The sequence below is a fragment of the Elephas maximus genome, chromosome 6 (genome assembly GCF_024166365.1).
Source record: "Elephas maximus indicus isolate mEleMax1 chromosome 6, mEleMax1 primary haplotype, whole genome shotgun sequence".
NCBI lineage: Eukaryota > Metazoa > Chordata > Mammalia > Proboscidea > Elephantidae > Elephas > Elephas maximus.
In genome coordinates this window covers 116545463-116572285 of record NC_064824.1, presented here as the reverse complement: position 1 = coordinate 116572285, position 26823 = coordinate 116545463, and the positions used below count along the sequence as shown (strand labels likewise).

The window sequence follows — 26823 nt, the reverse complement described above, 5'->3', positions numbered from 1 at the left end:
AGTGGGTAGAGCCAGGACTCCTGTGCTGATAGATGCCTCAACTGTAGGACTCATTCAGCCAAGGACACGGGGCCCCCACACCAGTCCCAAAAGGAGACACAAGAATATGAGGCAAGACTTGCTCAGGGGCCTGGGCCTCCTGGGGCATCCCGCCTGCCAGGAAGGATGAATGGGGTCTCCCAGGTGCTGAGAGCTTTGTAGAGGAAGGTTTGTGTCCTTCTTCCATTGCTTGCCTAGTTTTTTATAGTTATAAAGTTAGAAGCCTGGGCAAGCAGGCAACACTTTCAAGGGCTCTACCCCAACGCCTGGAGCCTGTTTCAGGCTCTGGATGGACAATAACAAGATTTTTTTTTTAATGCTCCCCATGTGAACCTCACATTTTGAGAAATTGCACCCAGTTCCCCATTTGTATTCATCAAACACACCTTGACTGCCAACTAGTGCTTCCAGGAGGCCTGGGATAACCTACATCCCCATACTGACTTGGTACAATTCCAGCCAACCACAGAAGTGTGATGTTTGGACATTTTGACCAAGGCCCACAGACTTCTGATTCTACCTTTCAGTTCCTCTAGTGGTCTAACCTCCATTCAACTTGCTGCAATCTTTCTCTTTCTGTCACTTTCTGTGTTAACGTTCTGTATTATGCGGCCCAGGCCCTCCTTGCCTTTCTCTCCTTCTCACAGATCATATCGTTCTTGTTTTTTTTTCTAGTCTTTCATTGTTTTAGCTCTCAGCTGGGCCTCAGTCTCCTCCTGGCCTGCTTGCTGACTTGGGAGTCAGAGAGATGTGGGTTGAAATCCTGCCTCTGCTACCTGCCGACCTTAGGGCCTTGTGAAAGTCACTTATCTTGTCTGAGTTGCAGCTTCCGCATTTGTAAAACGGGGATGATAATGTCTGCTGTAGAGGAATTTTGGGAGGATTGGGAATAATGGAAGTGATAAATGGCAGCTCTTTTTGTTGCCGTTATTACCATCGTTACTCTCCATCCTAGTTACCCACTGTGTTAGTTTCCTAGGGCTGCTGTAGAAAGTACCACAAATTGGGTGGCTTAGAGAAGGAAAAATTTATTGTCTTGGACTTCCGGAGGCTAGAAGTCCAAAATCAGGGTATCGATTGTGTTGATTACTTCTTTTTTTTTTTTTTTTAATTTTTATTAAGCTTCAAGTGAACATTTACCATTCCAATCAGTCTGTCACATGTAGGTTTACATACATCTTACTCCCTTCTCCCACTTGCTCTCCCCCTATTGAGTCAGCCCTTACATTCTCTCGTTTCGTGCCAATTTTACCATCTTCCCTCTCTCTCTATCTTCCCATCCCCCCTCCAGTCAAGAGTTGCCAACACACTCTCCCGTGTCCACCTGATTTAATTAGCTCACTCTTCATCAGTATCTCTCTCCCCCCCACTGACCAGTCCTTTTCATGCCTGATGATTTGTCTTCGGGGATGGTTCCTGTCCTGTGCCATCAGAAGTTCTGGGGAGCATTGTCTCTGGGATTCCTCTAGTCGCAATCATACCATTAGGTGCGGTCTTTTAATGAGAATTTGGGGTCTGCATCCCATGTGTTGATTACTTCTGAGGGCTCTGAGGGAGAACCCCTTCCATGTTTCTCTCCTACCTTCTGGTGACAGCCAGCGATCCTTGGTGTTACTTTCTTTGTGGCAGGATAGCTCTAACCTCTAGCGCTGTCTTCATTCAGCTGCCTTCCCTCTGTGTGCCTATCTCTGTGTCTCTTTTCCTTTTATAAGGGCACCACTCATATTGGCTTAGGACCCACCCTACTCTGGTATGACCTCACGTTAAATGATTCCATCTTCAAAGACCCTATTTACAAACAAGGTCACGTTCACGGGTACCTGAGGTTAAGATGTCAACATATCTTTTGGGGGCACAAAATTTAATCCATAACACCTACCCACCGCTAACCTGGTGTCCACCCTCTGTAACTGATACTTCAGGTGTAGCTACATACCTGCCTGTTCAGGATGCCAGTGAGGTCTTGGGCAGAGGATGATGTCTCCTGGTGGGGGGCTGTCACTTGCATCCTCCTTTCCCATCTTTACCATATTCAGTTTTACCATCCTACCTACCCACCCACCTGTTTTTTTTTTTCCCCTAAAGACACAAATATTAAAATTGTTGAACCATGCTTCCAACTAAAGTCATCTCGAACACTTTAGGAAACATGGGCACGAACCTCTTCCTGCCTCTCTGTTTTGTTGTTCTTGTTTTAACTCTTTATTATGGGAGATTGAAAACACATACAGAAGTAGAGAGAGTAGTCTAATGAATGCCCTTGTACCCATCCCCAGCTCTAACAACCGTCAGCTTTCTGCTGTTTTTGTTTCATCTGTCCCTCCTCGCCCCCTCCTTTTTGCTGGAGTGTTTTTAAAGCAAATCCCAGACGTTATATCACTTCACCGTAAATAGTTCAGTATGTATCACTGACAGATAAGGACTTTTATTGTAACATGACCCTCATACCATTATCACAGTCAGCACAATTAATAGTAATTTCTGAAGACCATCTAATGCCCCAGTCTGTGTTCAATTTTCCATGATTATCTCAAAAATGTCTTGTTACAGTTCAGTTTGTTTGAATCAAGTGGGTGAACTTTGAAACTAGGCTTAAGCCTCTGTTTCTATTTCTGTAATAATCTTGTAGCTACATAATAGTATTGTCATCTACCTGCCTTCTCACCAGTCAGATGGTGATGCATGAGCACTTTTCCCCTTGGGTCCTTATTTCACGGTTTCTATCCCTCTCCTCCCCTCCGTCTTTCCCTCCAAGCTCCCAACGGGGGCCTCTGTCCAGCTGGATAACAAAATCAGAAGCCCAGTGTCCAGCCCTCTCCCATTCCCCAGCCTCCTCTCATTGGCCTTGGCTTGCCCATCCCACCCCCTTGCCCCTTCCCCTAGCCCCCAGGAGGAGGGGGCTCTGAAGGGTCAGGGTGTTGGTGCGATGCAGAGAGACAGTGGGAGGAGGGCAGAACCTTGAGGTGAAGCTGGGCAGGAAGGGAGGCACTCACACGGCTGTCTCCCTCGATGCCTCATCTGATAAATATTGTGTCCCTGAGATGTCCATGTAAGGCTGCCTGGCTTGCTCAGAGCTGGGGCCAGCAGGCAGCGCCGTAGGGGCTGGCTGTGGGGTCACGCGGCTCTGGGAAGCACCGCTGCCTGACTGGGTGGGGGTGGGGGGGCCTCCGGTGGCGAGGCCTCAAGGGAACACACACCCCTCTTTCAGCTGCTGTCCCCACAGTGGCCCCGTTCCCCTGTGCCCCTGCCCTCCATGCTTTTATTGCCATCCAAGGTCCTGCCCTCTCTGAGCCTGGTGGCTGGTCTCAAGCTTGGGGGACGCCACTCTGATCCTCTGATCCCAGCTTCTCCGGGCTGGGAAAGTCACGCCCCGGAGTCCCCATGCTTTCTTTCTGTCCTCCCTTTGCTTACAAGGCCCCACGCCTCCGTTCTGCTGGTTGGTGCAGTGAGGGAATGAGGATACTGGATCTTCTTGCCAGCTCTCTCCTTGAGATCCTGGGCCCCTTTGGGGAAGCCACAGCCCTTCTCTGGGCCTCGGTGTTCTCACTTATGAAATAGCCAGAACAGCGCTTGACCACATTGGCTGAGTTGTCAAGAGGGACAGTTGAGGTGTGTGTGTGTGTGTGTGCAACACACAGACTTTAGACCTGCAGCCCTAGAACATTAGTTGGGCCACAGGGGGAGGAAGAAACTAAAATGAGGGCTGCCTGGGATCTCCAAGACCTGGCAGAACCTTCCAGATCCCTGCCTCTCTCTGTGATTCTGTCTCTCATTCTCTCCCTGCTGCCTCTTTCCTTTAGGTATCTCAGGTCCCACTCCCTCCTCTTTTTACCTTTGTTTTTTCTCTTTGCTGTCTGGCTCTTCTCTCTGTGTCCTGGTTATTCTCTCCCTTCCTCTATGCCCTCGGGACTCCATACATGCCTCGCATCCTCAGGGTCCTGCCTTGTTCCCCCAGCTCCAGCTGATAGGCCTGACCCCCCACAGCCCTAACGTCCAAAGACCCTCCCTCCTTACCGCATGGAGGGGGAGCTTCTTTCCCTATTCCCACTGCTCCCAAGATCCTTCCAAACCCTCTGTGACTCAAGTGGCTTTGGAGGGCTCACATCCTTTTGTCCCCTGTTTCAGGGACACTCCTCTCACCTCAAGGTAGCTGCAGGTACCTAGAACAACCCCAAGTGCCTGCCACCTTTGTGGGGTTTTGCCCGAGTTTGTGGGTGAGTGTGTGTGTACTGAGAGCCCGCATGTCACCTCTGATCTTGAGCTTATAATAAACACAAGTCCCTTCCCCCCACTGAAAGGGGCAGTGTCCCTGAGCTACCCAGCTGATACTAAAAATCTGTGATTCTAAAAATGCAAGGAGGGAGAATTTTTCAGAGGTCTTGAAGACCTGGGTTCAAATTCTGGGTCCCTCCCTTCCTAGCTGGGTGGTCTCAGTGGACCTCAGTTCCCTTACCTGTACTATGTGCCTTGAGTCAATTTTCAACTCATAGCGACTCCACGGGACAGAGTAGAACTGTCCACATAGGGTTTCCTAGGTTGCGATCTTCGCGGAAGCAGATCCCCAGGTCTTTTCTCCCTGCTGGTGAGTGGCAGCAGTAACAATGACATCACTGGGTTGTAGTGAGGATGAGGTGAGGTAAGGGGCTCATTCACCTTCCCTGCAGCCCCAGGCTGTCCTGAAGCAGTGTGTACTTAGCACTGCAGGTGTGGGGGGTGTGTGTGTGTGTTTGCCCAAGCTGGAGGGACTAAGGGGTGGACAGGGAATGTGGGGAAGGGGACACTTGGTAGTTCAGCCCACTTCTCAGCATGAATGCAGACTTCCTCTCTCCTTCCCTGGGTGGATATCTCTGAGGGGAAACTGAGGCCCACAGCCATCCTGATTGCCTGCAGAGGAAGCTGCGGAATAGAAGGGAGAGTGGCCGGCCCCTGGCCAAGGCGCCTGTGTTGGCGGCGCCGGCTGCTCCAGGCCGGCGCTGCGGGTGGTGGAATCCACCGGGGTGAGACACCGAGTGCGGAACGTGCTGGGGATGCTTGGGGCTGCTTATCTCAGCCAGGAATGTGCTGTGGTATTATTAACCAGCAGCCTCCTCGCCTTTGGAATAACCACCAGAGTGGCACGGCAGCCACCTGTCCAGCTCTGCCTGCCCAGACAGCCTGCCGATGCCTGCAATGACCCTCCCGTGGCGGGGGTGCACAAATGTGCCTGTGTATGAGTGTGTGTGTGTGCATATAGATCTCTGTATGTGAGTATGCACTCGTGTACATGAGAGTGAGCGTGTGTGAGTACATGTACATGTGTTGCATGCATGGGATTGTATATGGTATTGTGTGTGTGAGTGTGTATCCGTGTGTGTGTGAACTCGTGTGTGTGCGTGTGTCTGTGCACGCACGGTAGTGTGTGTATGGATCTTTGTGTGTGTCTGTGTGTGAGTACTTGTGTGTAAGTATCTGTGTGGTTACAAATGTGCATGCAAGTGTGACTCTCTGGAGTATGTGTGAAAGGATGTTCGTGTGTGTGTGTGTGTGTGTACATGTTTGTCTGTGCCTGTTGGCAGATGTATGTGTACATGAGTTTAAGCCAGTGTGCTTGTGTTTACAGCGTGTGGGCATGTGTGCATGGGTATGTGTGAGGGTGTATGATTGTGTGGATGTGCCTGTGTGTCCCCTGCCTGGAGGGAGCAGGAGGAAAGGAAAGGACTGAGGGAAGGTAGTGACTGCCCTAGGGTGTGATGAGACGGGGTCTCTGGAAGGCTGGGTGGGTGGGGACAACAGGCACAGATGTGCAGGGTGGGCAGGAGGGGCTGCTGGGGCTCTTGGCATGGGGAGCTTGGCTAGTCTCCTTGACTAGAGTCTCAAAGGCTGCATGGTCAAGAGCCCTGAGGGCAAACGGCCTGAGTCCAAGTCCTGCCTCCATCATGCACTAGCCTTGTGACCTTGGGCAAGTGCCTTAACCTCTCCAAACCTCATTTTCCTCATCTGGGTGATGATGATGATAACAGTACTAAAGCTGTAGGGAGAAATCAAGTACAGCGCCTAGAACACAGGAAGAGCCCAGTGAAGGGTAACAGATCATCACTGTTACCACCATTACCACTGTCATCATTATTGTCATGCTTATGGCTCCTGTTGGCTTCCTTGCGTCTGGTCTTGGCAATCGCTCCTTGGCTGGGATCCCCAGGCAAGATGGGGACCCCCAGCTAACCCCCTTCATGGCTGAACAATGACTTGGGGGCCCAGAGAGGGCATGAGACTGGCCCAGGGTTACCAGGGAGGCAGGGCAGAGCCATCAGAACCCTGCCTCCTGGTTCCTGAGCCCACACTGCACTGCCTTGCTCATATTTTTGGGGTGGCAGTTCCTTGCCAGGCTGGAGCAGTAAGGACAGCCTGGCAGGCTTTGTCATCAGGCTAGCTGCTGCTGAAGGCTCAGGACCTAGTTGTCCACCCTGCATCTTCTTACAGGACTGATTTCCCCCTCCCTGCTCTTCCATGAGTCTTCTGCTTTTAAAGGCCTCCGATCTGATGGTGAATCTTGACTCTCAGAATGGAAAATAGAAGCTGAGGCTGAGCTGAAGCCCAGGAGAGGGACCCAAGTGGGTAGGTCCCAGCATCCTAGCTCCCTGACCCCAGTCATGGCCAGGAAAGCTGGCCACCTGACGCTGGCACCTGCTTGAGCTGCTTCTGTTCCACCTTCTGCTCCCAACACAGGCCAGACAGGAATGGAATTCCTGGGAAGCACTGGGCCCATTTCAAGTGGGCTTCCACCTGCCTTCCCTCTGCCTGGCCAGCACATCCCACACCCTCTCGCCTGCCCTCCCAGCCTCCCTGGACCTCCCAGGTGCCAGAGTAGCCAGCCCCCTGTGGGGCGGCCAGCTCAGGTGTCGCCAAGAGTGTGGTGGTGTGAGTAGGCACTTCGGCATTGGGGCATGGTGGGATCTGCCAGGACCCCCAGCCAGGGCAGCCTATGATTGCCCTGGAGGCTAGCCAGACAAGACTTGTTTTGCACAACCATCACTGACTACCCGGAAAAAACTGAAAAACTCATCACCAACAAAAACAACCACCAAACTTTAAAAAAAAAAATCTGCAGTTAATGGCCGATTGGCTGTGCATTATTAAACAGGCAGCTGGAGGTCTGCCAGGGTAGGTTGCTGGAGCCAAGACTCATAGCCTGAACACAGTGTTCCTAGGAAAATAGTCACCCTTGAGGTCCCTGGTGAACAGCACCCAGAGAAAAGGGCTCCAGCTGTCATCCCTACCTTGACCACCCCTCCCACTCCCATCTCTGTTGTGGTTATCTTGCAGAGGGCAGGACCATGCTGTACCTGGAGGCCAAGTGTCCATTATCTGGGCCCTGTGGTCCCAAGCTGCTTGGCTCCTCTTAGCACCCCAGGGGCCTGAGGTGCTTTTTTTGCCTTATGGCAAAGTGAACATACCTGTCCTAGACATTGGGAACTGAGGTTCCTGCTTCCATCCCCAGTTTAGTCAGCCTAGTGTTTCCTCTCCTAGGGCCAGTGTGATGCAGGGGCCCGAGCTTGTTTGAGAGCTGGAGACCTGGCTCTAGGGTTGACTCCACTGAGGTCCTGCCTATGGTGAGGTTGCGAGAGCTACTTCTCCTCTCTGGGTCTCGGTTTCCACATCAGTACAAGGAGCAGATTGGGCTGGCCAACTCTAAATTCTCACCTACGTTTTGTGAGTCCCGATTAGGTGGCCTGGGGCAGAGGCTGGGGAGATTGTTTCTCAGAGTGTAGGGCCCTTCTTGCCCTGTCCCTGGCCCCATTAGTGAGACTAGAGCCATGTCTTAAGCACACCCTGCTGAAGGGTGAGGGTGCTAGCCCCATTTATGTCTTTTGAACAGTCCCTCCCTCCACCTTGAAGCCTATTAGCATAAAGTTCAAATGTCCGAAGGTGACATCCAAGTGGGAGAACAAGCTGGGGAGTCTGGAGTTGAGGTGGCCACCATCTTGGTAAAGCCAAGGATTCACATTCAGATCCACGGATAAAAGCACGACATGGCGTCCAGGTCATGGCCAGGGCAGGCCCACTGCCCTCTGCACTGGGCAGGCTGCTGCTGGCATGGAGGGACCCCTGGGTCTTAAGGAACCCTCTCTGAACCTACTAGAGAGAATGTGGCACAACAGTTAAAAGTACAAACTCTGGGTTCAAATTCCAACACCACTGCTCATTTGCTGTCTGACTTTGAGCCATGATGACTTCACCTTCATGCCTGAGTGCCCTCAACTGTATAAAGTGCTGTGAGTTGGAATCCACTCGACAGCAATGGTTTTTTTTTTTTTTTTTTTTATCATAACATCTGCTCTTGGGGTTGTGGTGAGGATTCAATGAGCTAATCGTGTACAGGGTTGGTAACAGGGCCTGGCACACGCTAAGTGCGCATTAGCTGTTATGGTCTAAGTGGATCCCCCTCCGGCGTTCTGTTCTTAACCTTTGCATCGCTCAGCACTATTCACGGTACGCGTTTGTGGTTTTGTTTTTTCATTGTCTGTCTGCTCTAGACCAGGTGCTCCTTGAGGGCAGGGTCTAGGGCTGGCTTTGCTCAGTGTTTTATCTGCTGTGCCCTGCATAGGACCTGACCCACTGAGGGCGCTCAAAAAGCATTTGTTGAATGTTGAGTGAACGGGTGAATGAATGAACTAACGAGGGCCAGCTGGAAAAGGACTAGAACCAGAGAAACAAGAACTGAGCCCTTGGAATGTGGAAGGATCTAGAAACTGTGAAAGAGCTGGGAATGTCCAGCCAGTGAAGTGAGTCCTCGGGGAGATTTCGAGTGTCTGTGTTTGTGTGTCTGGTATGATGTGCACGTGTGTATGCGTGTGTGAGATTTTTGAATCCAGCTTTGAAGGCATTTGTTCTCTGAAGCAGAACCAGGGTCCCAGGAAGCTGGGCATGAGCTGCCTCGGGTATGGGGAGTGGACTCTTGAGCCTGGTATGTGCAAAGGCTGGTTGAGCATCTCTCAGGGACAGGGAGAGCCCTGCATTGTACAGGGTGCTGACTAGCAAAAGCCTGAGGTCCCTGCCCACTTAGTGATGCTGCTTCTGTTAGAAAAAGAGTAGCGATCATAGCTGGTGTCTCTTAGCCTCAGTTTCCTCATCTATAAAAAGGGTTTAATAATAGTCAATACTCACAGGGGTCTTGGGAGCATTAAAATGAATTAGTACCTGTGCAGCTCTGAGAACAGTGCCTGGAAACCGAAAAACACCAAACCAGGTGCTGTTTGATTCCGACTCATGGCAATTCCTTGTGTATGTTAGAGTAGAACTGTGCGCGTGGGATTTCCAGAATGGCTGATCTTTCTGAAGTAGATTGCCTCCTTCTGAGGCACGACTGAGTGGATTTGAACCACCAAATTTTCAGTTAGCAGCCAACTGTATTAACCATTTGCATTACCCAGGGACTCCAGGCTACAAAGAAAGCAATCAATAAATCTGAGCTCTTATTAAATAGGAGTTGAAGAGAGATACAGGGGAGAGTGATGAGTTGTGACTCTGGGATAGGGGTGGGTGATGACTTCTTTGAAGGAGGAGGATGTAGGGGGAAGACTAACATTTATGAGGTGCTGCTCTGTGCCAGGCCCTGTACTCAGTGCTCAGAGCAGTTAAGTAACTTGCCTGAGGCCACATAGCCAGTATGTGGCATAGCTAGGCTTCAGCTGTGGTCTTGCAACTCCAAAGCCTGAGCCTCTTCCCTTCTCTCCTGGACCTCTGATTAGGGCCAGGCTTCTCTGATTCTCATATCTGGGGTGAGGGGGCGGGGGGAGGGACCTTATTTAGGGTGGAGCAAAGTGATTATTATTATTCATAGGGGTGGAGCCTAAGTCTGCAGGAGGAAAGTCTCCAGTGCCCCCCAACCCTGAAAGGGCTATATATTTAAAAAATATGGGGATAGAGTGAGAGTAGGGTGAGGGGTAAAGTTTCCATCAGCCCATCCCCATGGAGCACAGGGCAGGGAGAAATAAATGGCTGTAAGTAGCAACCAGAGGAGGGATGGGAGGACAGGTGAGGATGTGGAAAGATGAGGGTAGATTGAGGGGGATGGAGGGGGCTGGTGGATGCAGGGAAGAGTGAAGAGGAGGAAAAAGGTCTTACAGGCTATGAGAGAGAGGAGGGAGAGGGAAGAGGTGGCATGAGGAACCAAGGGCTTGGCAGGGTCAGGGAGTAGGGGTGCTTGGCTTGGGCCAGTCCCCATGGGGCTATTGGTAAGTGGCAAGGGGGGAATGCTAAGGGCAGGTTGGGAGGCCAGTTGGCGAGCAAGAGGGCCTGCATGTGTGAGCCAGATGTTCACCACCAGCCAGCCTCGTCACCTCCCCCGTCCAGCAGGTGGCACGGCTAAAGGTCAGGTCTTGTGGTACGGCCAACATGCTCTCCACCCTTCACCACCCACAGGCCTGGCTCTGTCAGGATGCTGTCTCATCCTTAGGAGCTGTTAGCTCCTAGCTGTCTCTGCCTCTTGGACACTCAGAGATGAATGGGAAATGGTCGTAGGCTTCAAGGAATTCACAGATGAAGGAAGGGGCAGAGAGAGACAGGTGGCTCAGGGTTTGCCCTGGTGCTGAGGAGCACGTAACCGGGGCCCCTAAGCCAGCCTTGGGCCCAGGAGGGAGAAGACTGACTGGAGGAGGTGGCACTGGAGCTGTGTAGAAGACTCTCTTAGATTAGGAGGAACTTTGACGGTTCCCTGGTGCCTTTTATGTAACAGGCCTGGCGGATGGACACTTGGCCGCAGCTCTAACAGCCCCAAGGCCAGAGAACTTGCTTCATCATGAGGTGGCTCTTTGCATCACTGCACAACTTGGATTGTAAGGATGACCTAGAATTTATGTCTTCCCTCCATACGTATCTCAGCCCCACTCAATGGTCCTGGGTCTGTCCCCTACTCTCTTTTTCCCAGGACAGTTCTTCAAGTATTTGATGATGCCTGTTACGTTCTTTCTTCATCATCTGAAATAAAAAAAATTGGCCCAATTTCATTTTTTCCTTGTGCCTTCATTCAACAAATATTTGTTGAGTGTCTGTCACTGTCCTCCTCTAGGTGTTCTTTGGTTTATAGGGTCTAGAGCAGAACCCGACCTTTCTGATGATGTCTGGACAGCATAGATTGGAACTATCACCTCTTTTGGTCTAGACTCTATCTCTTTTAATGCAACCCAAAAGTGCCTGTGCCTTTTAGGGACTGCCATATCCTACTGTCATCTGAATTGAATTACCATTTTCATTATATCCTAGACCTTGTTTTGCATGAACTTCATTAATTCATGCTTTTGATAACATTTGAACCCTGGTTTAGGACTTTACATGACCCTAAGATAAATGTTCCCTCGCTAATTCTGGCCCATTTAAAAAGTCAGTTTTGCATTTCAGTTCAGTTCAGCGTCTTAGCTCTTCCTTCCGGTTTTTTTTTTTTTTTTCCATGTACTTGGTAAGCCTTCCTTCTAAGTCTTCACCTGTTACTGATAAATATGTTGAACAAGCCAGGGCAGAGGACAGAGCCCTTTGGCAAGTCAGGGAGTTGACATTGATCTATTAATCAACACCCCTTTGTTAGCTAGCTGGGAATCCATTCAGCTTTCTATCTTGTCTCCAAGCATTTCATCACAGATCATGCTAACACCTTTCTGAAATCCAGAGAATCTAGGTTGGGGGGATTCCCCTGTTGTACAGCCTAGGAGTCTTAGCATAATGGGGTTAGAATGGTGGTGTGGCAAATGGTGGGAGTGAGGGGTTGTGAGGTCCTGGAAAGGACCTGAGCTGACGCTGGGTAAACATCTTGGGGATGTGAGCTGGAGGTGGCTAAATCCTAAGGTTCCTTCCAGCTTTAAAGCCATACCCCTCAGGGGAGATGAGGGATTTGTGTGCAGTGAGTGGCTCAGCAGTGAATTTCCACCAGGAATCTCCAATGGACCTTAGAGGCCACCAGATGGGAAATTGAAGCAAGAGGGGCCAAGACGTGCCTGGGGTCACAGGGCATTGGTGGCTGGGTGAGGATGGAGCTCCAGGCCTGACTCCCAGTCAGTGGCTCTTTCTTGGTCCTAGATCAAAGTACCTCTTTATCCTGGAAACTGAGGCAGGGTCAGAGGAGGGAGGGGCTGCCAGTGTGTGTCTTGGGGACAAGCTGTTGGCAGGCTATTTCCCCATACTTCCCTGCTCTTTAGCCCTCTGCCCTCAGACTGTGCACAGATCTGAGAGTAGGAAGCTGGAATGTGTGAAGGCCCACACTTCTCCCTCCCTGGGGAAGCATATGGCCAGGGACTTGATGCTGGTCCCATTTCTGCTCCTTGAAAGATGCCAGAAATGCATGCAAATGAGATGCAAATAGGTAATGCAGTGGTGAGGAGGGGTGTTCTGCTCCTGCCGCCCTTGGGCTGAGCGTTAAGAATGACGAGTAGAAGAGAAATCACCAGTGGTCTGGGCTGTGGAGCCAGCATCAGCAAGGAAAGGAGAGAGGCTCCGTGGGGCAGTAGGGTGGGGTGTGGTCAGCTCTGGAGGGAGTCCTAGTGAGGGGACACCAGGGGGTGGCTCTGAGATGAAAATATCCTGGGGTATAAGCCCAACTCATCACTGTCAGCAAGGGGTGTGGTCAGACGGGTGGATACAACCCAGGTGTGCAGACACTGACCCAGTGCCTAAGGTGACCCCCAGGGCCTGGTCCCCAGCCAGGTGTGTGTTGGATGCTGCAGGATTCTGAGGCCCAGAACAGCCCCTCCCGCCAGGGCCTCATGGGAGGGAAGCAGAGCTGTGCCCAAGGGACCCTCCCCTTGGCACCTGGGCTGTGACCCTGACCTCTCTGGGGTGGAGAGGGAGGAAGATGGTGGGGGCAGGGCACTAAAGGAGGCAGCTGTATGACTCCCTGGAGGCCAGCCATCTCTTCCACACAGGCTCTGCATGGGAAGTCTTGGGCAACTGACTCTTCCCTGCTGGTGTTCGTGGTTGACTTTTAGCCTAGCTCTGAGGAGCTTCCCCTTAGTGTTGTAGAACCCGAGAGTCTGGCCCATGAGAGTGGGGTCTTGGTGATGAGATGCCCTCCAGAGGGACCGCTGGCACCTGGGATTTCTAGCTGTGTTATATGGTAACAAAAGTGCTAGGCTTGAGTTTGAAGACCTGGACTCTGTGTCTTTCATCAGCTGCTCTGTGATTTTGGGTAAATCACATAACTACTCTGAGCCCATCTCTGAGACTCAGATCCATTTCCCAGGTTTTAATTGGGGGAGGGGGTGGTCTATACCGGAAAGGAGTTGCTGGGGGATGCAAATGGTTAAGCACTTGACTACTAATCAGAAGGTTGGAGGTTTGAACCCACCCAGAGGTGCCTCAGAAGATGGGCCTGGCAATCTGCTTCGGAAAGGTCACAACCATGAAAACCCTATGAAGCACAGTTCTACTCTGCAACACATGGGGTTGCCATGAGTTTTTTTTTTGTATGCAGGAAAACACATGGGAAATGGCAAAGGGTGGGTTCTTAAATATTGATTAAAATGAAATGAAGGAACAAATGAGGGGCAGCTCTAGGTTAAACCCTACTTCAGCCTCCCTTGTCCTCAGGTCTGAGGGGGACATGGCACCATCTGCACAGGCCGTTAGGGGACCTGCGTGGGGCTAGCAGGCCAGGGAAGATCGGATTCGATATTCTTGGGCTTTGGCCCGTCTTTCTCTTAACTTCGTCCTAGCCCTTTCTTCTCCTCTGCTCTGTGTCCCTTTGTCCTCCTTTCTGTTGTGTCCCTCCTCTTCCAGTGGAAGTGCCTAACTCAGCACCTGGCCCTGACACATGCAATTCATGCTTCCCTGCTCCTCTCAATGACCACTCTGTGCTCCAGGGCGCTGTCCCACCACCCCCAGCACCGTCTCTTTCCTCCTTCTGTGTCTCTGTGTCTGACCTCCTCTTTGTCCCAGTCCCTCTCCTCCTGGCTTTCCTGCCATCTGTTTCTCCAGCTTCTTGTCTTCACTTAACAAGCATCCATTGAGTACTTCCGAGATGCCAGGCACTGCCCTTCTCCTTTCTTGGTTCTCTGTGTCTCCTTACCTTCTCGCTGGCATCGTCTCTCCCTCCCCCACCCCTTCGGCCTCCTGCCCTCCCTTCCCCCAGCTCCAAAGGGCTCCACTGCTGGTACTATTCAGTTTGATGAGAAACCCTCAGGCCTACCCCTGAATGGACCAACCACAACTGGAACCAGATGTGCAATCTCACACTTTAGGATGGGAAGGAGGGAGGAGGGAAAGGGGCTTGGGCTGGCTTTATGGCTGTGGGGAGAGGCTTGGCAATGGGAGATGGGAAACCATGGCAATCTTGAGTCCTCATTGGCTAGGAGGAGGAGGGGAGGCAGATTTGGAGGAGTGGGGAGGGGAGGGCTACTCTCACTCTGTGTGTGTGTGTGTGTGTGTGTGTGTGTTGTGTGTGTGTGTGTTTGAGTGATGATGAGACTGAGGCTGGAAAAGCTGTGGCAGGGGGGCAGACCATCCCCTGTGGAACAGCTCTTGGAAATAAAGAGGAAGGCTGCTCTTTTCTTGGAAATTTTCTAGCTCCTCGACTTCTTCTCTGTGGTTTCTAGAGTCTTGCTGAGTTTGAGGTTCCACTTCCAGGTGCTGGATCTGCAGGCTGGGAAAAAAGAGTGTTGCTGGGGTGGTGGGCAGAAAGTACACCCTCGGAAGGCTCCTTGAGGGCAGCTGGAGGAAGGGGTCTCTGAGCGCCCCTGGATCTGCTGCAGACCTGAAGGGATGGGCTGCCTCCATCAGTCTAATCTGTAGTCCCCACATTCTAGCAAAGTTGGTTGTCTGTCTGTGATTCCATAGCTTTGGATATAAAAGTCTGTGTATAATTATCATGGTAGAGCCTTGTGCAGAGTTAAGCAAAAATGCCATTTTATTCAGTTATTAACCAATCACCCATCCACCCTTCTCTCTATTACTCATTTATTCATTGCACATATATTGAAAATCTACTGTGTTGACGTTATGCTGGACAAAGTAGGAAAAGGGGAAGAAGAGGATGAATAAGTCTTTGCTCAGGTAATGGGAGAGACAGAGTGCACCCAACCAGCTGTATTTCAAGGCATTATTATATAAGCAAAGGTCATGGGTGTTCAGAGGAGGGGACAGGGCCTACCAAATGGTGCAGTCCGAGAGGGGTTCATGGAGGAGGTGGGTTTTGAATTGAGCCCTGAATGCCAGTAAGAAGAAAAGGGAACAGTGTGATGAGCAAAGGTATAGAAGTAAAGTTGATGGCAGAGCCTGGTAATGAGGAGGGATGGAGGGAGAGAGGGCTTGAGAGGAAGCAACTAGATTACAGAATGCCTCCCATGCCCTGCTACGGAGCTGGACTGGGTATGGCCTGCAGTGGGAGCCAAGGCTACTTGCCAATCATGATGATAGTGTGCGTGGGTTGGACAGGGGAGGTGGGGAGGGTGGTGCTTTCCGCTCTTTTGGTGACCTGAGAGTAGGAAAGGGGGATTTAAATTTTATAACATTCCCCCATGCCCCCTACCTTTGGAGCAGACACAGAATCCTCTAACTTCCTTGCCTAACTATAGCTGACCCAAGTCCCCAAGGGGCCCTTAGTCTGCATAGGGGCTGGGGGCTAGGCAGGATAAGGTGATTAAGAGTCACCTTTGCCCCAGAGTTGGGGTCAATGATGGGGAGACTTGGGAAGTGGGTTAGGGAGGACCAGCTGGTTTCTCCATATAATCAATCCATCGTTTAATAGTCATGTTCGGTCTTTCCCATCTCTGGGCACTATTCCTACTCTCTCTCATTAAGGCTGCTGTCAAGGTTTTGAGATGCTGAAATTTGGGATTATGGATCCCAGACTTCCTTACCACCTGGGAGGGGTGAGGTCATCTTGCCCTGGAGGCAGGGGGTAGGTGGAATGATGCCTCCATCTCTGCCCTCCCCCACATTAAGGTCCTGATGTGGTGCCCCCCTGCCAAGGGTTTCATGGTCACTGATGGGGAGCAGCCATCCATAGTGGTGACCATCTCCCTGTGGCTCTGACCCTAAATGCCCCTAAACCTTTTCCTTAGGGCATTTATCCTTCTTCTGGGCTTCCCCTGTCACTTTATTCGTTGGAAAACTGAGGCCTGGGGAAGGGTTTGGCTGAATTAATAAAATTAGTGAATGTTAAAACTGGAAGGAACCCTAAAGACCATTGGGCCCAAACTCATCTTACAGCAGGGGAAACTGAGGCTCAGAGATGGGAGGTCACTGGTCCAGAATCGTACACACAAGGTAGCTCAAATGGTGACTAGAAGGGCCTTTCAGCTTCTGGAATGATGGGTGGTTAGGAGCTTGGCTCTGGAACCAGCTTGCCTGGGGCCGAGTTCCAGCTCTACAAGTAGCCCACCTGAGATGGCTTTCTTCAGCTACAACAGCAAGGAAGATAGAAGATTAAGTGAGAGAGAATCTGCACCAAGTTCCTGGCATTCCATAGGTGCACAGCAAACGTGACTTTGCCCCTTCTCAAAATAATCCGACTGCGTCTTCACGTTAATCGTTTATGTGGTACTCCAAACTCTTTAAATTACTCCCTCCTGCTCCGTATTCTCATTATGGCAATTTCAAACATAGAAGAGTTGAAAGAATTATACAGTAAACACCCTAGGTTCTACAACGATCACTTTGTTCTGTTGGCATTATCACACATCCATCCATCTCTCCATCCATCAATCCATCTTATTTTTTGATGCGTTTCAAAGAGAGTCAAAGGATGCATTTCATTAACTAGAGTTCAGTTCAAATCTCTTTTGAATTTACAACCACAAACGTCCTAACCCATCTGAGAGACAAAAGCAAGGGTTGTTATCCTGCATTGGACAGACGGAAGAGCAAAACAAACAAACAAACAAAAAACCCTGAGGTTCAGAGGCAAGATTTCTGGCCTCCAGTCATAGACTGAGTAGGGATGAGCTGAAAGCACAGGTACTCTGCAAAAGTGGGACGTTGGTATTATTATTGTCTCATAAAGCTTCCTTCCACGCCCAGCAGCCTTCTGGCTGTTTCTCTGCAGCTGTCTCTTCCATGGGGTCATCTTTTCCATGGGGTCCTGAGCCTCTTGGCATCCTGACACCTTTGTGTCCTCCTTTGCCCACCCCGTCCTCCAAGCCTCTGACCCCTCCCTACCGGTCCTCAGGGATGCTGCTGTGCCAGGGGCTGTGGGAGGGGGGCAAACTTCCTGCACACCCTTGTGCCAGGCGTCTATGGCTAGCTGCAGACCTGGCCGCCTGGTGGGACGAGGCGTGAATGTGGCTGGCCGAGCTCTGAGGGGTTAAAGGAGGCGGCAGCGGGGCGCAGGGGGCCGGCTGCTGGCTGGCTCGGGAAGGAGGCGGTGCGCCGCTGGCCTGCCCGCCTGCCGCCGGGGGAGGGAGATGCGGGAGGGCGAGCAGCGCCCTCAGCTCAGTTGCTCCCAGCTGTGGCCCTGGGACCAACTCTGCTCCCCGCACCCTGCTCCCTACCTGGACACAAGACTCACTCACCGCCTTCCTCTTGGCAACCAGCTTCTTGCCTGGCACAACTGCTGCCCCACCACTGTCTACCTCCCTTGTGCCGTGAGCCCTTGGCCCAGACACCCACACTACCCGGTGGCTCCTCTGCCGGAAAGGTGAGTGGTTGTGTGTGTGTGTGTGTATGCGTGCAGGGGGCTAGAGCCTGTCGGCTCCTGGGCTATCTACTGATGCTGTCAGGACCCCTGATCAGGCGTGAATTAGGGGAAATTGTGGTCAGCCCGGCCTGGTCACATGTCTCTGGGCTAGGCAGGCCCCTCAGTGGCCAACCTGTCTGTCCTCTGCCTTTCCATGTGTCTGTGGCTGTCAGGGACATCTGGGTGTGGTTGTCCCTGCTCTGAGAGAGAGAGCAGTCCAAATGAGTTTTGGTTGCTGAGGAAGTTGCTGGTGTCAGTGGCTGCTTGGGTCTGAGGCCAGCAGGGGGAGTAGGGAGTGACCCACTGACCAAGGAAGGGGAGGGATGGTGCGTATGTAATGGCCAGGGCTTGCTTCTGCTCCCTGCCTGCCCAGCATGGACTGGGCTATGCAGGGGAGAGGACCAGGAGAGAGGCGTTTGTGTTTTCTCGTAGTTTCTTTCTCTGCCACCCTCTGGAGCTGCTATCCAGGGCATCTCTGTCCTCCTTGGGGATCTCGCCACTTGCTCCCCTCCCCTGTCTCTCTCAGAGGGATGGAGGGATGCCAAGGCTACAAGGGAGGGATTGGCAGGCTGGGAAGGGTAGACTTGAAAGCACTTCCCCACTCTGTCCCCCAGCTTGGGTCCATGCTCCTTGCCCTTGGGCACAGGCTGGCATGAGTGCCCCTAGCCGCCCTCCCCCAGCCCCCTGTTCCTACTCCTTCCTCACCCCTCTGGGCAGAAATGGCTAATCCAGGTGGTTAATGAACAGACACAGGCAGCTGCCTTCCACCCGCCTCCTTCCTTTCCCCCCGACCCTCATCTCCTCCACTGACCCTCCGCTGCCCCAGGCCCACCCCTTCCCAAGGTGGAGAGTCCATGTAGCACTAGCCTCAGTGTCTGTGCCTCCCCCTACCACGTTCGGGCCCAGGCCAGGACTGACTGCCTAGATGTTTTTAGGCCGGCCACTGTCCTCCGAGGAAACCGGGAGGGGGCTGGTCTAGGGAGTGACCAGAGAAGCCTGCTGTGCTTCCCAGCTGGGCTCTTTACACGGGGGTGGGATAGTGGGGGGAGGGGACAGGGTGGGTGCTGGGTCGGGGAGGAGCTGATTTGGGGAGGGCAGGACAGGCAGTTATTGGGGTGGGATTAGGGGGGAAACTGGCTACTAGGGTTGCAGAGTCTTTGGCTCCAGGGGCTTCTCTCACCATTCCAGCTGCCCTTTCTGTGTGGCTGTGCAGAGCCAGGCGGGTCAGGAGGGGGGATCACTCTCTTTCCTGAGTCTCTGCTGGGCCCCTTCCTGAAGCTGCCTGGGTGGGGTGGGGACCATTGTGGTTCAGACTTGGCCTTAAGTCACTCCTGTCCCAGCCAGCTGGCTGCTGCTCCTGTCTCCCCCGCCCCAGCTCTCTCCTGGGACCTCAAAGCTTGCTACAGATGAGCTACCCTCTGGCCTGACATCTCTGGCCCAGGGCATGTGGGAAGGAGAGAGGATCTGGGATCAGGAGTTGGGTGAGAGGGCCCTAAATGGGATCAGTGTTGGGCGTCCCAGTTTGGGATTGGCCTTGACTTTGCTGCCCATGGAAGACAGAGCTGTAGAGGAGCAGACTGGGGCTGGGGAGAGTCTCTACCAGTCTAAGGCACTGCCAGAGCTGGGGAACCAGGACTTTGGATCAAGAGCCAAAGATTCATGGGAGATGGATGAGGTAACCTGGGAACCTCTGCTTCCAACCCTTTGGCCTTGACCACTTCTTGCTCCCCTCCTCCTCATGCCGTAGTTCTTCACCCTTGCTTTTCCCTCAAAGCCACAGTTCCAAATATCCCCTGGGGCAGAGGTGTCCAGGAGTTACAAATACAGAGGAGCTGGTGGCCAGGTGGGGTGGTGCTGAGGGCGGGGTGCAGATGAGCTCAGGGAAGAGGTCACTTATTTGTCACTCTAATGGACTGTAGCTGAAACCTTGGAGTTCAGAGACACTCAGTGTCCTGTTCCCATGGAGGTAGGAGCAGAAAGCAAGGGCAGGATGGTTTTTTTGGTCAGGTTGAAGGGTGGGGACTCTGGTGGTGGATGCTTTGCCTGGATTAAAGAGAGGTGTTATAGCAAGTTGGGCTGGTTAGCAGGAGAATGGGCTTGTAAAGTACTGAGTTGCTCGCCCGGGGAGGAGTTCAGACCAGCTGGACAAGAGCTTGGAAGGATTCCTGAAGTGGGATGTGGTTAGAAGAGATGAACTTTAAGGTCTCTTGGGATGCTGAGGTCCTGGGATTCTTGGAGTCGGGGAATTCTCTGACACCGGAATAGGGGAGCGGGAAGGCAGTGGCCTCTGGCCTGGAGTGGGGGCACGGTTGGAGGAGCTTACAGGGTTCTCTCCCCTTCCCGGTTTTTGGGGAACAGAGAGCCTCCTTGACCATCTGGTGCCTGCAGAGCCTCTGCTGTCCACCCCTGCTCCTCCCCTCTCACCCATTGCTTAACCTGCCCACGAGGTCTACCCCCAGCTGCTTCCTGCAAAGGTTCTGAGTTTCTTCCAATTCCTCTTGCTCTGTGCCCTTACCCTGCTGGTTAACCCTTCTAGGGCTGGAGCACGCCTGTGGGCTGCATGACATGGAGTGGAATGAAGGGGATAGCCCCTCACTGTTACAGCCAATGCCCCCTCATGTGAAACTAACAGGCCAGTGTGCTGGGCAGGTGGGTGTCTGCTAGGAGCCCCCAGCCAGTTTGGCCTCCCAAGTGGAGACCCCCAGCCTACCTGGGAGAGTAGGCTGAGGAGCAGTGCCAAGATCTAAGGCACAGAAAAAACCCAGTGTTAGGGTGGGGGGCTCATTTGAGCCTCAGTTTCCAAATTCGTAAAATAATACAGCGTTGTCAGGGCATGTGACGTGGTTGCTGTAACTAGCAGTGGGGCTTATAAGCCAAGGGTGCTGTTCTCCAGGGCCTCTCAGGAGACGGGTAGGGAGGAGCAGGTCACTACCTCTCCAAACCTGTTTTCCTGGTGGGCAGTGAGAGGGCAGTGCGGGGTGGGGTTGAAGAGTCTTAAAAACCAAACCAAACCCTGGATGGCTTGGGCTCCCCTTGCTGCGAGTGTCCAGGTGGGCTGGGGACCATCCTGGGCTCCATCCTTCCTATCCCAGCCTGTCTACCCCCAACAAAACCCCCCTCCATGGATCCCTTTGATTCGCTTTCTCCTTAAAGGGGAGGGTGAAGGAGTAGAGGTCACCCCAGGACATGCCAATCAGGGCAGCCCCTAGTTCAAAAAAAACAAAACAAAACTCGTGCTGTCGATTCCAACTCATGACACCCCCATGTGTTACAGAGTAGAACTTCTCCATAGGATTTTCTTGGCTTACTCTGTATACGTGAGGTCCCCATGAGTGAGAATCGACCCAATGGCAGCTAACAACAACAATGATCTTTACAAAAGCAAATCACCAGGCCTTTCTTCTCTGGTGTCACTGGGTGGGGTTTGAACTGCCAACCTTTAGGCTATTAGTCAGTTGAAAACCATTTGTACCACCCAAGGTCAAAAGGGATTTGGTTGTCATTTGAGGGGCAGTCCTTTCCAGTGTCTAACTTCAGTACCTTGTCTGGAGCCAGGGCTTAGATGAGGCTGCTTAATTAGGACACTCTGCCCTCTGGTCCAGAAGATACTCAAGGAGGGAAGGAGGAGTTTGTGGGGAAGGGGAGTGAGACACTGAGTGAACCTGCTGACCTCCAGAAGCCAGTCAGAGTCAGCATGGCCAGCAAGGCTCTCAGCTGCAGGCTCTTCTAGCTTCTTGGCTTATTTCTGGGACCCTGAGTCTCTTTGAAGGAATGCTTGTGGTGCAGTGGTTAAAGTGCTGGACTGCTAACAGAAAGGTCAGTGGTTCGAAACCACCAGCAGCTCCATGGGAGAAAGATGTGGCAGTCAGCTTCTCTAAAGATTTACAGTCTTGGAAACTGTGGGGTCACTATGCCTTGGAACCTACTCGACAGCAGTGGTTTTGGTTTTGGGTTTTGGAGTCTCTTTGACTCCAAAATTATGGATTGAATTGTGTCCTCCCAAAATATGTGTTGTAAATCCTAACTTCTATGCCTGTAGTTATAATTCCATTTGGAAACGGCTTGTTTTTGTTATGTTAATGAGACAGGATTAGCATAGGGTGTGTCTTGAGTCAATCTCTTTTGAGATATAAAAGAGATCAAACAAGCAAGGGGTAGGAAGCAGAGATGGAGAAGATCCATGCCAGCCCACATGAAGATCCCCCAGGAGCAGGAGCTCAAAGAGACAAGGACCTTCTTCCAGAGCCTACAGAGAGAGAAGGTCTTCCCCTAGAGCCGGCACCCTGAATTCAGACATCTAGCCTCCTAAACTGTGATAAAATAAATTTGTTTGTTAAAGCCACCCACTTGTGGTAGCTTTAACACTAGATAACTAAGACACCCCAGAAAGGGAAACTAAGACCCACCTGAGAGGTGTGGATGGGGGTGCAGAGGAGACAGATGTGGAAGCCCACTCAGCTAGTGGACTCCGAAAATACCACATCAGAAATGAATATGGCTATGGAGTAGAGGATGAGTGGTTTTCAGAGACTAGGAAGGGACTGGCTTTTTTGTTCCCTGCGGCATCCCCTGCCCCCCAGTGCTGCACCCCTAGCCCATTGCCTCTGGCTCCCTGGTTCCCTGGCTGGCTGGTTCTTAGCTTTCCCTAGAGCTGTTAGGCGTGCAGAGGTGTGGGCAGAAGCGAGCTGGAACGAGAGTGGGGGTGGCAGGGCTGCCAGCCTCACAGATCATGCCCCGCCTCCCTGGGCGCCCCCCTCCATTATGCATGGTCACACCCGTCCTTCCTCTCTCTCTTTCCTTCTCTCAAACCGCCTGAAGCACTTTCCCATCCCCAGAGGCGGAGGCTGCAGGAGGCCAGAGACTCCCAAGGCGGCTGGGTCCCCCAGCCTGCTTCTAGCTAGGTTGGTGACCTTGGACATCTTCCTCAACTTGTCCCCACCTTGGCTTCCCTTGGGGGAGGGTGGCTGGTCTCCATGGAGTTGGAGCTTGTGTGGGTGGGGGTGGTAAGTGGGCCTGAGCTAGTCCCTGGCACTGCCTCCTCCAGGGCTAGACTGGCTCTATAATCCCTGCCTTTTTAGGCTGGAAGCCTTAGCACAGTCAGGCCTGGTGGGGGAGGCAGGAGGGACTGGAACTCAAGGGCGGGTTTCCGGGGGAGGTGATAAGGGAGGATGAGCCACAGAAGTGCCTGAGTGGCATTCTTGCCCTTCTGCCACGATGGGGGTTCCAGTTCTAGGTGCAGCCCCGCCAGAAACCTTCCCAGGCCTTCTCCAGCAGAGACTGTGGGGTCCCTCAGCTTTCCCTGATTCTTGCAAGCTTCCTGGGTGCTCCCCTGCATTCTAGCTGGAGTACAAACTCCTTGAGGGCAGGCCTGTGCCTTCTGCCTCCCAGCTGCTCCTTGTTGGGCCTGGCAGAGTACTGTCAACATGAGTGGACTAATGAAGGGCGGGGATGGGAGAGCTTTAGATGGGGCCTGTTGAGGACTTGAGAGACCAGGAAACAAGATTCTGGGGCTGTGTTCTCTGAGAGGCCTACAGTAAGGCAGGGAGCATGGCTCTGGACCCAGACTGCCAGGCTCAGCCCATGACCTCCTCACGTACTAGCTGTGTGGCACCTCAATTTCCTCGTCTGTAAAGTGGGACAGTAGTAGTTGTTGTGAGGATCAAATGAGTTAGTTATTTAAAGCACTTGGAATAGTGCCTGGCACATAGTAAGTGCTCAGTAGATGTTAGCAGTCATTATTATTATTAATGTTGTTGTTATTGTTCTCCTAGGAGTCTGACTCTTGGTTGAGATTTTCTCCCTGGCCGTGGATGTTCTGTCCCTAAGATGGGAGAATTCTGGGACCAGAGGGTGGAGGAAATGGTGGTGTTGTTTTGCCTCCATGGGGCCTAGCATCAGAGTTTAGGGAAGATTCCTCTTCCTCACCCACGCCCTCTCTCTTTGTGACTGGTGAGAGGCAGAAGAGAGGAAGGGAACCTCTGGAGGCTTGGGAGCCAGCGTGGATCTGTTTATGGAGGACTCTGAGAAAGCTGCCATCAACTGTAAACACGATGCATTATTATAAACCAGCCCAAGCTCCCCTTCTTGGATCCCATCCCATCGTTGCTGAGAGTCATTGAATCAGAGACTCCCAGGCTTGGCCTCCCAGGCAGGCTTCCCTTGACCATGGCCCACAGGAATAGTGGTAGCATATGTGTTTTAAAGTGGGATTCCCAAATAACCTCTGAAAATTTGTGTGTCTTATACCCTGCTAAGCCAAAAAAAAAAAAAAAAAAGAAAACCAACTGAAACCTGTTGTCTTGGAGTCGATTTTATAGGACAGAGTCGAACCGCCCCATAGAGTTTCCAAGGAGTGGCTGGTAGATTCGAACTGCCGACCTTTTGGTTAGTAGCCAAACGTTTAACCACTGCACCACCAGGGCTCCTGCTAGGTCTCCCTCGAGTCTAACCTGCATCCCTCTTGCTGTAACTTCAGTTCAGTCCTTCGTTTCATTGTCAGTGGTAGTGGGTGAGGGGAGCATGCCTGGCCCTCCTTGCATGCTATATAAGCTGGAACTTGGAACCCATGGTTGCGGGGGCTCTTGGCCACACTCCCTCTCCATCCCCAGCTGCTGCCTTCTCTGGGGTCCTCTGCTTTCTGGTGCCCCTGACATTCCTCATTAGCAGGGGTCAACCCTCAAGGCCTGCCAAGGTGCACTCTCCACCCAGCCCTGGTTCCCACCCAGGGAGGCTGGGGTTGCTCTGGGTCGGAGGTGAGCTCCATTTCCGGACCCCTGGCCCGCCCAGTTGCAGCTGCAAAAGGCATTTAGCTTTTTTTGGAGAAAAAATGGGCTTGGGTCAATGAGGATGACAGCTGGGGAAGTTCCTGAGCTAAGCCCCACGCTATCTCCCTTCCCCTCTGCACCTCTGCCCTACTCGTAGGCCATTGCTGGTCTCGAGGTAGGCCTCACCTCTGACCCTTGACTTTCACCAGACCTGAGCAATGTGCTGGTCTCCAACAACCCTTTAGAGGGGCAGCCTGTGCCCTGTTTAGCCCTGGGCTTGGAGCTGGGGATGGGGCAGAGGTAGGGAGCAGCAGGCTTCAAAAGAAATGTTAGAGTGGGTCTCCGCCCTGAAGGTCCTTCTCGCCTGGCAAGTCTAGCCCTGACTGTGTCTTGGACTCCTAACAATTCCTTTCCCTCGCTGGGCCTTGGTGTCCTCACCTGTAAAACAGGCTGGAGAGATGACGGGCTGGAACAGTGTGTGAGTCCATCTCCCAGCCAGAGCCTCCACTGGTCCCAGACTGCGAACTTCACCTTGGGTTGACCTTGTTTCCCTCCCTGCCCTGCCCCCACCTCTGGCAGTCGCTGGCAGGAAGTCCTGCTGATTAGGGCCCTAATCACCAGCTGAGAGTCCCAGAAACAGCCATGCTGGTTGAACAGAGAGGGGCTGCCAAGCCAGGAAAGGGGACTGGCGTGGGGAGAAGCCCCCACCCACGGGTGTGAGATGGGGTGTGACTGGGGGGCCCTCAGTGCCTGCGTGTGATTGAGGGTGGGATAGATGGCCTGGTGCCTGGGGTCTGCTCCTTGGGCTCAGGGCGGTGGGCATGTACACACTGTGAAGGGTGCATGGGCAGTGGCTGAGCCCAGCTGGGCACATAGGGCCCTGGTCATTCACTTTTAAAGCCTCTCTGAGCATCCATCCTATGCCAGGCATGGTGCTGGAAAGGCCAGGGAGACATGGTCTAGTGAGACAGAGGGTGTAGACCGAGATTTCTGCAAACTGCGGGGAGAACGTCAAGCAGGAAGCAGTTCACAGGAGCTGGTGGACTGGAGAAAGCTTTGGAGAAGAGGCACCATTTGAGATGGGTTTTGAAGGTTGAGAAGGAGTTCTTCAGGAGGAAAAGGAACAAAGACTTTTTCAGGCACAGGGAAAGACACGCATAAAGGCAGACTAGCACGTTGTAGAACGGGTAAAAGAATGGTTCCAGCCCTGGGCTAGAGTCAGACAAGCTGACTCCTCTGCTTATTAGCTGTGTGGCCTAGGGCTGAGCCTCAGTGCCTGCATCTGTAAAACGGGGTTAATGTACCAGCCTTATAGTGTTAATGACGGAGATGAAATGGGATACTGCTTGTGAAATACTGAGTCCAGTGCCTGGCACAGAGCAAGCCTACAGTAAATGGCAGCGTAAAAATGGCGTGTGTGGGAAAGGGTGGCTTTGGGCAGAGGCTGAAGGTGTTGCTTGGGGCTCGGCTGTGGGGGGTTTTCTGGGCCAGGTTAGAGAGGAGAACAGCGGAGGGCTTTAACATAGGAGAAACAGGATGAAATTGTTACTTAGGGAGGTGCTTTGGGCTACTCTGGAGGCTGTATTGGATAGAGGAGGCCTGGGGACAGATCATAAGCCAGGACCTGGGTCCCTGGAGTCCTGCGTTCAAATTCTTCAGCCCCAGGGCTGGGAAATCCTTGTCTGAGTCATTCCATATCTCTGGGCTTCCTTCCCATGTACTGTCCTTCCCTCTTGGATCATGAAGCCAAGGAGGCACTGAAATCTCCTTCCTGGGAGATGTTTCAGGCCAGGAGAGAGCCCTCCTTGGCAAGGCTTCACACGCAAGGCTGGAATGGAGGGACTGCAGCAATCAGGAATGAGGGTAGACCACAAGGAGCGTGTATTTCTAAAGAAACAAGAAAGGCTCCTTCTGTGGGGGGAGGGGATCATTCACCATCTGGCTGGCACACAGTGTTGTTGTTGTTAGGTGCCATCACGTCGGTTCTGCTTCATAGTGACCTTATGTATAACAGAATGAACCACTGCCAAGTCCTGCACGATCCTTGCAACTATTGCAATGTTTGAGCCCATTGTTGCAGCCACTGTGTCAATCCATCTCATTTAGGGTCTTCTGTACAATTGTACAGCATTCTGGCTGTACAGTGTGCCCCTCTGCCTTTGTGAGTGTCTTTCCCTGTGCCTGAAAAAATCTTTGTTCCTTTTTCCTCCTGAAGAACTCCATCTCAACCTTCAAATCCCATCTGAAGTGGCACCTCTTCTCCAAAGCTTTCTCTACTCCACCAACTCCTGTGAACTGCTTCCTGCTTTTTTCTCTGACCCTCTACTTTACCAAGCATGATGTCCTTCTCCAGGGACTGGTCCCTCCTGATAACACGTCCAA

General features: G+C 52.4%; 1 protein-coding gene across 7 annotated transcripts in view; it reads left to right on the top strand.

Annotated features, from left to right (window-relative positions):
* Positions 1-26823, top strand: part of TNS1 (tensin 1) — a 254365-nt gene that overhangs the window by 81877 nt on the left and 145665 nt on the right. The window contains exon 1 of one of the 7 annotated variants that reach the window (XM_049888132.1): positions 17365-17638. The exons of the other annotated variants lie outside the window; for them this stretch is intronic. The gene's annotated coding sequence lies outside the window, so the exon portion shown is untranslated. Of the gene's footprint in view, positions 1-17364; positions 17639-26823 lie in introns of those variants that run through there. 7 annotated transcript variants of the gene reach the window in all.